This window comes from Lagopus leucura, unplaced genomic scaffold, assembly GCF_019238085.1.
Source record: "Lagopus leucura isolate 7727_CA_CO unplaced genomic scaffold, USGS_WTPT01 Super-Scaffold_650, whole genome shotgun sequence".
Classification (NCBI taxonomy): domain Eukaryota; kingdom Metazoa; phylum Chordata; class Aves; order Galliformes; family Phasianidae; genus Lagopus; species Lagopus leucura.
Genome location: NW_024962253.1, coordinates 7,164,514 through 7,174,125, shown reverse-complemented (window position 1 = coordinate 7,174,125; position 9,612 = coordinate 7,164,514).

The following is a 9,612-nucleotide window of genomic DNA, read 5'->3' as shown; positions in this document are numbered from 1 at the left end:
GTAGATGGAGCAACCTTTTTTTTTTTTTTTCTTCTTTGTTTTTGTAGTTGTGTGTTTTCCTCTGACAATCTGTTGTTTCAGATTATAAACTGGGATAGGAGTGCGTAGTGGAAATAGAATATTGGCACTGTTCTAAGGTAAATGTGAATTACTCAGAAGACGCAGAGTTGTGGTGAATGCAGAGGAATCTGCTCTTGTTCCTGCTGACATTAAGGCTGATGGATGCACTTCCTTCCCACAGCTGCTTGTGATTATTGTCAGTGATTATTCAATCAAGAAGAGGAAACGTAGAGAGGGAAAAATGAAGAGACAAATTGACACTGTGTGGTGTAATTGCTGTCTATCACTTTGCAAATTGCTCAGCTAAGCAAGCAATCAAGGAGTGGTTCATTTCCTTGAGATCAAAGCATCCGTCATGTTCCTTAGTGGCATTTGCAGCCTTTCTTCTGAAAAGGGATAAGCAGAAGGACAGAGAGAATTAGGGAGATACTTCACCATGGCCTGCATCTGACAGTGCCCAGCAGCGGGTTCTTGGGGAAAGAGAGGAAGAAAGAAGGAAAAGTAGTTAGTGGTCCTTCTGCTGGCATTCTCTCCAACTGCAATCGCCAGTTTTTATTTCTGGCCTTGTTAATAACTGCGTGGTACTGAGTGTCAGAGTTTAGCTCTGTGCTCGGGTGATGAATGAGTCCTTTGGACTTTGGGAACTGCTGCTTGCCTCCACGGTGTGGGACTTGCTAGATCCTGATCTCCCTTCTTTTCCTGCCAGCATTGCCTCCTGAAATATCACCTTTGCATGAGCCTTTATTTAAGCTTTGGTTTGGTTTTGCCCACCAGCTCCAGACGATCTATTCTTGGGTAGTGAAGTGAAGGCACTTGGGATTTCACTTGTTCTCCTTCCTAAGGCTTTGGCCATCTCCAAGTCATTCACATGGGCTGGGCGGAGGAATAGAACATTTAAATCCACAAAGGAGCTATTGTCCGTCACAGAGAGGGAAAACCATGGAATCACACAATCACAAAGGTTGGATAAGACCTCCAGGATCCCCAAGCCCCACCCCAACCAACCCCACCATGCCCACTGACTGTGTCCCCATGTGCCACATCTCCATGGCTCCTGAACACCTCCAGGGGATGTGGACTCCAGCACCCCCTGGGCAACTTATGTCAGTGCAGCACCATTCTTGGGAGAAGAAATTATTCCTAATATCCGAGCTCTGGAATCACGCAATCAAAATTCTGTAACTGCTGCAATGGACATGATTTCAGGTACAGAAGGTCCCCTGCTGGTGAGGATGTCAGTGTCAAAGCTTCCATGGCAAAGAAACAGCCCCTGATGGTGTTTTTCCACACCTAATAGCTACTGAACTAATCATTTCTTTTGGGACATACTGACTCCCTGATGTAGAAAATATTCAGCAAATATTTCGGCTCCAGCACTGTGGATCCAGCAGAGACATCCCTGCCTTTTGGGCCATGGAAGCTGATCTTGGGAATATCCATGTTCCTGAGCTTATCATTTCCACTGAGAATTATTGAGGCATTGAGGAAAACTGATCATTTTGCTAATAATTTGCATTCTTTATTGCTCAGAAAACAGAAATATTTGTCTCCCTGATGCTTTTCTGCTTGGATGTTTCTGTGGACAAGTGGTACGAGATGATAAATATGGACCATGCATTTCTTTTGCTCTGAAGTATTTAGATTGAATTTTTGAGTTCCCAGGCAGGTGTTTCATGAAGTGATCTGTACTGCAAACGTGTGTGGTTTTGTTTTGTTTTAATTTCAGAAGTGTCTTCTCAATCACCCCTTTAATAAATCTCTTTTGTTTCTCATGACAACATATTGAAACAGTTGTGCAGCAGTGATGGATTTCACTATCAGACCATTTGGAAAACTGATCAAGTTGTTTCTTTGAATGATGATGTGAATGAAAATCGACCACTGCCAGGGATTTATTTTTCACTCAGTTACACAGGGCTGCCACTATCCCTGCAACCAAGACAACGTACTGTGTAAGCAGCCATCAAAAATTTATTCTCCAAGAGAGCAGTGATGCAGTAACACAGGCTCCCCTTGGAGGTGGTGGGCTCACCATCCCTGGGAGTGCTCCAGAACCATGGAGATGTGCCACATGGGGACATGGCCAGTGGGCATAGTGGGGTGGGTTGGTATTGAGCTTGGGGACCTTGAGGTCTTCTCCAGCCTTAATAATTAATTGGTTTTGTGATTCTGTGACCTCCAATGACCATCTCCAGACCCTACAAGCCCGTAACACCTGAGCTGATCATGTTCTTTTTATTTCAAAGCTAATACACATGGAAAATAGTTTTTAAGCTCTGGAGTTGTTTCGTCTGAAATCACAGAGCTGTTTAGTGTCTTTTGGCTTTCGGTGGCATATAGTCACACTGTCTGGATTTGTTTATTTGATTATATCCAATCTGTGTTGCCTCACTCATCCACGTAAGGAATAATAGGAAAAATCCTTGGAGAGCACATCCTGACTCTATGGCAGGGCAGGTCTCTTATTATACAGAATAAACCTTCTGGCAGCACTTTATTTAGTCTGCAGGTAGAATTAAGTGTCCACACATGGCTGCAGGAGGAACTGTGCATGTCTGCAAGGCGGAAACACTTCCAGCACTTCCAAAATAGTTTTGTGAGCAGCAGAGCTGAGGATAATTATCTTCTTCTGGATTTGTGAGAATTGAGGTGGATAGCACTTCAAATGTGTTTTTTTTGTTTGTTTGTTTTGTTTTAATTCTTTTTTATTTTTATCTTTAACATGCAGCAGTGGACTTATCCCATATTATATTCTGACCCAGCAGAGAGATTTTACAAATGCTCAGATGAACAGAAGAACTTAAGTGAGGGTTTCTGCCATAGAGAAGACCAGAACTACACTCTCCGTTGGCGATCTCTCGCCTATCCTAGCTCTCCAGTATGATGAAGGCACAAAAGCACGACTAATATTCACAGCAGCTCTTTATCTCCCTAGGATTTCCATAGATTTCCCAGGGAGAGCCTGTCCCTGGGAGTGCTGCCTTGTTGTCAGCCTTGGTTGTTATTGACCAGCGTCAGCACTGGGAGCTGAAGTGACAGATGGACAGACAGACAGAAGCAGAGATTCACACTGCCTTCCCTAAGAAAGCATGGCAGCCAGCACCATTGCCCCCAGAGTGTTCATGTGATCATAGGATCACAGAATGGATGGGTTGAAAGTCACTGTACAGCCCACACAGCCCCAGCTCTGCCATGGGTGTCCACGATGAGCAAACTTTGCTGATTCATGAACAAGGCTTTATCTGTGGGATTAATTAACCTACGGCTTAACGGGCTTCTCTTCCTTTAGCCCTCTAACTTTTAATTTTATACCGATAACCAGCAGGAAAAGGGAACAAATTGCATTCACTGTGCAATTAAAATCGATGGCTGCACAAATCGCCTTCCTTCGCAGGGAAGATCGAACTGTGTCAGCTGATGGAGTGGCTTCAGGAGTTACTAATTTTCAGGAGATTTAATTTTTATTTTCTTTAAATGAAATAGAGGCATGAATAACTGAAAAAAAAAATAAAAAAAATTGCAAATGTAGCATAAATCTGGAGTTAATTGCCTGGAGTGGAACTTTGTGCTAATTGTGGCCATATCTCCCCACCAGAGCAGCTCAGATGCAGACAGCATCTGAATAGTAATAACTAAGAATAGTTGATCGCTTCAGTCCTGTGTTACAAAACAGGCAGCAATAGTGCTTAAATATTTTTTTAGAACCTGTTAAATTAATGAAGTCCAAGATAATTGCTAGTATTTTTGATAATCCTTATGTTAGTGCTGTTTATATTATTAGCAAGGCTTAGTATAGGATGGCATTAACTACGTGTTCTATAGGAAATCATCCACATTCAGGTGAGTTGCTCAGTTATTTTGCAGTAGACACAAACACACTACAGCCATGGAATAAGCTCAGCAACACGACATAATTACAAACTGCATCCATCATTTTTAGTGTCAATCTGTAGATCAGTAAGTTTCTTTTTCTTTGCATTTCACAGCTCTGGAAACGGCGTATGAATAAATTTTCTGCTTTGGCTACAGAACTCAAGCCATTTAAAATACACTGGCAGGTATTTTTTTTAAGCATGAAGATGCACCTAGCATCCTTTTTTGTTAATATTAACATGTCTGTAAACAGGTGTATGCTTTCACAGTGGATGCTTCGGATGATGCTCCAGTAGTTTGGCACTGCTCTCTTATCCAGGCCAGGGTTTGGATTTTGCTAATACTACTGAGCTGTTTTGTAAGCTGCGTTTATTGTTTTCTGCTCCATAACTTCAAACCATTGTTAGGGCAATAGAAAGAGGCAGGCAGATTACAGACTGCGAAGCACATAATTTTGTTAAAGACTCCAAAGGACCCATCCATAAATCGCATAGACCAAGATGGGTTGAGCTGGATGTTAGTCCTGACTGCCTCTTTCTGAGACCAGTCATAACCATCGCGCCAGAAGACTGCATGAGGTTCATCTCAGAATGTAACTTTTCATCATTCTTGGTGGCAAATGAGATCTCTGCCCAGAACCAAGTAGCTTTGCCCAGTGCTGAGGTCAAGGTCTTGCTCGCTGAGAAGCAGCCCCAATGTGGTGAAGCCCCAACAAACAGAGGGTGAGAACTTGGACTGCTTCCTTGGCCACATTGGCTGAGCAGCATTAAGAAATTGAGCTGTGTATTGCATTCGTGTTCTCAAAGTTTACAGATGAAAAAAAGAGAGAGAAAAGACGAGTCTTCAATTCCCAAAAAGGCAATCAGACTGAGAGCAATTTCTCTGAGTGCCTCGCGATGCCTTCCCATCCCACCCCGTGCATCACTAAGTGGAGACATCACCCAGACCTGTCTGAGGCCAAGGTTAGGCTTTGTTCTCTTTCAAAGATGACCCCATGTCCTTCAGGAAATCTATTAAATATATATATATGTACATATTTATCGGGCCAACCTTAAACTTGGAGCAGTCTCTTGTTGTGTGTCACTGCAAAGTGAATATCGGGTTGACCTGCAGCACTGTAATTTAGCAGGGGTATTCATCCCATAGCACCAGCTTGAGTTGCAGAGCAGTCTGTGCTCCTGATAAAGGGCTCTGATATTGGGATGTAATTGCTTTTCTAATATCCATGTATTATTTACACTACGCCACTGCTGCAACCAGTGGCAAACTCCTTCTGACTCCAGATCTGTTGTTATTGTAATGTATTTGCTGGAGCAACGCAAGGTCAGACTGATTTCAGTTATTTGGCTGTAAATGACCCAACTGAAACCAATAGTTTCAATGCTGTAGAACCAATGAAAGTGAGATCCGAATCAGGGCTTGGAGTATTAATTTACTTTATTGCTATATCCTGACAGATGGTTATTAAGTACTTTAAGTATTAATGCTGCTGCTTTATTTATAACAGAGATATGTCTTACTGGTTTCTTCGGTATTCCTTCAGGAAAAAAAGGTCTTCAAGGGGAAATTGAGGAGAACAGGCACACAGAAAATGATTGGGTCATGGTGAAAAAGCACTATCAGAATGCAGAGTTCGGTTTTAAGCCCTAAACGTAGCTCTTCCAAGGACTCTGAATGAGATACTGCTCGATACAGTTTTTCACTTGGCAGGCAGTGATGGCCAGGTCTTTGTGAAACTAAATCTGTAATTCTTTATGCAGTATTTTAATTTCAGCAAAATCTTTTCCTTTCCCAGTGCATCTGGGAAATTATCACCTGAGGGAGACCTGCAGATGGTGTTTTCAAGCCCTGGTATCTGGATCAGACTTTCCTAAGCTGTCTGCTCTAACCTAACACTGTTCTTGTTGCAAAGCAGTACTGAAGTGACCCCTGGTCCTGTGCAGGTGAAGCTGCCCATCACACACAGCTCTCTCCAGTTAGAAAACACGTGGGACAGAGGTAAAAAATCTGTGCTCCAATGGAGAAAAGTGAGCAAATCTATCAAGAAAAGCAAAGCAATGCCTTCAGGTTTGCTTAACTCCAGGAGTCAGGATGTTCTTTGCTGCAGAGGATTGATTCCACCAGACAAAACTGGCCTTTGCCTTGAGAAGGGGCTCTTACTCTGCTGCGTATGGCTGTTAGAGGCGCAGTTTTCTTCCTGTCTCACACAGAAAGATAAGATGGATATAGTTCACAGCAATGAAGAAAATCAAACTGTTCTGAACGGTGGAAGCAAAGCGGCAGATGAGCCCTCTGGTGGCACAGAAACTGGTTAAGGTGCAATTAATGCAGCTAGTTGTTCCTCTCTCTTTTTTTTCCCCCTCAGTTTCCATCTCTCAGAGGTTGACAGGTCCCTTTTGTCTTCATATTTTTTTAAAGCTCATTAACTGTGAAAGGGCTGTTGGGTGGCTGCCCTTGGTGCATAAATACAGGGCTGAGTGCTGCTGCCCTGCCTCATCTCCTGGCTTCCTCGTACAGTTCTGCTGGAACACCTGGGGACTTGGGAAGGAAGAGCATCACAAGAGCAGCTGCCATGAGGTGCAGAGAGAAGCTCCAGTCTGCTGGTGGGTGTGCTGGTAGGGTGGAGATTTTCTCTCTTCTTTTTTTACTGTTGGACCATTTAGGCTCCAAACTGCAGATTCATCAGACCCCTTTTCCCTTCCTCCCACCAGGAGGGAGCCTACAACAATTTGAGGTCTGTCCAGAAGTTATAACGTGGCTTTTTTTGTTTCCCGCTGTAATTGTATTCAATACATTCGAGAAAAGTGGTTAAAAATCACAGGTAAAAAGTTTTAAAGCTGGATACACGTCAGAGATTTGGCTCTGTTCTTCAGAGCCATCCCGCATTGTCCTCTGTGGGAGAAAACACAGGAGAATGATTGCTGCTCATTAACATGGGTGGAGGGTATCTGCAGGAATGAGCATGAACTGGAGCAGGTAGGAACTGAGTCCTGTTTATCCCCCTGTCACAGCTTCACCCTCAAAGGAGCTGAATTGCCTTGAGTTAATAATGGAGCTATAAAAATTTACATGATGATTTGGTAATTTATGTTTATAATAAGCTTCCCCAAATCCATGTGGATTGCGGGGGCATAGGCTAAGCCACTGCATTAAAAAAATAAGAAGTTTATTATTGGGTGCTTTAAATGAATTAATAGGGGCTAATAGAGCCCTGAAGATGTGGCCTCAGCTATGAGGACTTGAGCTGTGCTGGAAATTCTGGCAGTAAATCAAGTGAGGGATGAGAAGCCTCTCATGCTTTATTTCTTTTTATTCATTCACATAGGAAATTATGCTTGTGAATCTCAAACAACTCTGTCAAAAGACCAAGGAGAGTTATGTTTTCACAAGTCCTTTATTGACGTGTGTTTGAATTATTCTACTTCTTATCTTCTCCTAAGAAGGTGCATTTCAAATAGTGGCATCACTGGTCTTTTTTGTGCTGGAGGCAAAATACCACTGTTTTTTTGGAGCAATGCTCTGCTCTTTGAATACCAGGAGTGTTAGCCTTGAAATCCCAAACATAGGATCTGGGGTTTGAGGTGTAGGATTCAGCACATTTCAGCTGTGTTATGTGGATCTTGCACAGAGGATGGGGTCTGCGTGGTGTGGCATGGTCCCAGTTGCTGACCTTCCATTGTGCATGGGATACTATGGGCAGAGGGAGCCAAAATGTTGTACTAAGGAATGTGGTTTAGTGGGGAAATACTGGTGGTAGGTGGATGGTTGGACTGGATGATCTGGAAGGTCTTTTCCAACCTTGGTGATTCTATGATGATTTTATGAAGGTGCCCTGGGCAGGGATAGCTGAAGATGTAGGGTGCTGTGGACATGAGTAGCTGAAGGTACATCATGGGCAAGGACAGCTGAACGTTTGGGGTGCCATGGGCAGGAGTAGCTGAAAGTGTGGCCATCTGAGGACAGCTCTTGGTCGAAGTTGCAGCAAGTGTACTGACGTGTAAAATATGAGATATAGAGATTTTTTTTTTTTTAATTGATATCATGACTTTAAGAGTTCAACACAGTGCCATATGCTGCTTGCCAGCTCGAAAGCAGGAACTTTTTGGTAGGTATTATACACACAGGCATAAATGGAGTGACCCACATCTCTAGCTTTGCCCAGAGCTCTTCAGGAGTGCGTTGGCTGCTTTGGTGATACCAGCAAGCACCTGTGACCTTTGTCTTAAAGAACACTGTTTGATATCTTGGAGAGTCTTTTTGGAAAACCTTTTGAGCTGAACAGCTTACACAAAGTGGGGAGAATTAGTTATCTTCTGGTTAAACTGCTATTTGCACAAAGTGGCTGCCTAACCAGAAGCACTTGTGCTGCAAAGAGCATCCCAGCAGTGACCTTCACCCACCATGACAATCAGAGCTGTTTAATTTGGCATATGCTCCTTTCTTGCAGTGAAAGAGGTGCTTGATTATTTCAGTGTCTTGAGGAAACGCAGCCCCACGCTCAGTCACAAAGCCACCTTTGAGAAGCTGAGGCTGGTAACTGCAGCTGTCCCCAGCGCTGATGGCAGGGAGGGCTGGAAGGGATGGAATTGCAGCTGTCCTGTGGCAAAAATAAGTGCCATACATCACTCAGGATAGGACACCAGTGTTTGATGATTCTGGTCTTGTGCAGCTTCTCTGTGATGGGAACAGAAATAAACTGCACAAATGCTTCCCCTGTAGCATCTGGATGCAGGGAGGTCCCTGTGCACTCATGCAGTCTGACACTCAATGTCAGCAGGAGTTACTGCTGAGTCCAGAGCCTGACCCCATGGCTGTAAGTACTTGCTTAGAGCTGAACTGCTGCAGAAGTGCTTCCTGAATTGAATGTTTGCCCTTAGAAAATGCTGGGATTTAGGTTGCCTCCAGCTTACATTTCAGTTCAATTAGCTGGCAGAGCTGATCTCAGCGTGGATTAGGATTGACTTACGACTCCCACACCAGGAATGAGTGGCAGCAGCACTTCTTTCTTCATCCCTTTCTCTTATAAAGGTGCCCTCTAATTTATTATTACTTTTTTTTTTTTTTTTTTTTTTTTTTTTGTGGCAAATTATTTCATCTGCTTGATATTGTCCCTCGGCCTTATTCCTTTGTTTGTCCTCTTTGTGCTGTGCCCATTGCAAAGACAGTGCTAGCAGGGCTTTGTGCAGCATTTCCGGCAAAGTGGCTTTTCAGTGCCATGAATGTGAAAATTTGCCACTTGTCTTCTGTTTGTCAGCTGTGGACCTGGTGCACAGAGCAGTGAGAAGCTCTGCCAAGGTATCTTCCCCAGACAAATTTAACCAGGGCTGCAGCAGAATGTGGGGTGGGCTCTCAAGTTTTTCTGGCTCTCCGTTTACATTTTACAGAGTGAGGAACCTCTCTGCTGGTCTTTAGTACACAAGGTGACCTGGAGCAAGCCCACAGTGTGAAAGCGTTTTGGCATCACCTCCTGCTGCTGTGGGAGGTGCCCCTGCAGGAGCAGCAACCCAGGGGCTATGGGGCCCCTGCAAAAGTCTCAGTGTCAAGCATATAAAATGCTAAGAGAATTCAAATGAGAATAATATGAAGTCTGGAAACAAGCCTCAACCCTAATATCTTGAACATCTTCAGTTTTCTTCCCTTGTTCTCTGAGCACCAGAACGTTCCTGGACATGAGGAGTC